Source organism: Oryzias melastigma, linkage group LG22, assembly GCF_002922805.2.
Source record: "Oryzias melastigma strain HK-1 linkage group LG22, ASM292280v2, whole genome shotgun sequence".
NCBI classification, from domain to species: Eukaryota; Metazoa; Chordata; class Actinopteri; order Beloniformes; family Adrianichthyidae; genus Oryzias; species Oryzias melastigma.
Window position 1 is genome coordinate 457,414 of NC_050533.1, and position 945 is coordinate 458,358.

Here is a 945-nt window from a genome sequence, read left to right on the forward strand (position 1 = left end):
AAACACCGGGGGTCACACCTGGAGGCGCGAAGAGATCATGAACCCTTTATCGGACAACGAGGCTTCACGGTCACGCGGGCCGTGAAAAACAGCGGGAAAAATCCGAATGAATTCTGATTCTAAAAATGTTCAAAAAAGTTCGAATACAAATCCGTGAGTTTGAAGAACATTTTGTACCAAAACAATTAGAAACGTTTAAATAAAAACATCAAAAGAAAATCAAACAGAAACATTAGAGGAATAAAGAGTGACGTCAGATCAAACCGCCCGGATGTAAAGGTGGATTCAGAGGACAACAGGTGAGTCTTTCACCTGGATTTAAACCCACGGAGAGTTTGAGCGGATCGAAGGGTTTCTGTTCCAGATCTGTGGAGCATAGAAGCTGAATCCAGATTCTGACTAACTGATCAAAGACCGGATCCGGCGGGAAAAAATCTTCTAAAAAGTTCTGCAGCGGAGAGAAAAACGATCAACAATAAAAACACATTTATAAAACATGAAAACAGTTTTTTTAACTTAAAATATCAACGTTTGAAATTAAAAATCCCTAAAAATTATTTAATTCTTTCAAAATATTTCAAACAAACAGCAGCTAGAAACTAAATCAAAGTAAAACTGACTTTAACGTTCATGACTATCTGTCTGTGGGGCGTTCACGGTCCGGAGGAGGTGAAGGAGATCTGAACACCTCCTGTCTCCTTCACCTCCTCCTGCAGGAGGTGTTCGGTCTGACTGAAGGAGCTTCTCAGCGGCCGGTCTGATGAAGAGGAGGATGGTGATGAAGAGTTCCTGAAGTAACACCGTTTATATAACTATATAACTGAAATATTTATATGAAATATTTATATTAAAAATATCAAATATGAAGAACAGTTTATGACGTCACAATTAAGTGTTATTCTGGTTGAACTTGGTTCCGTTTGGAAACTTTTGTGTCTCCGCGGC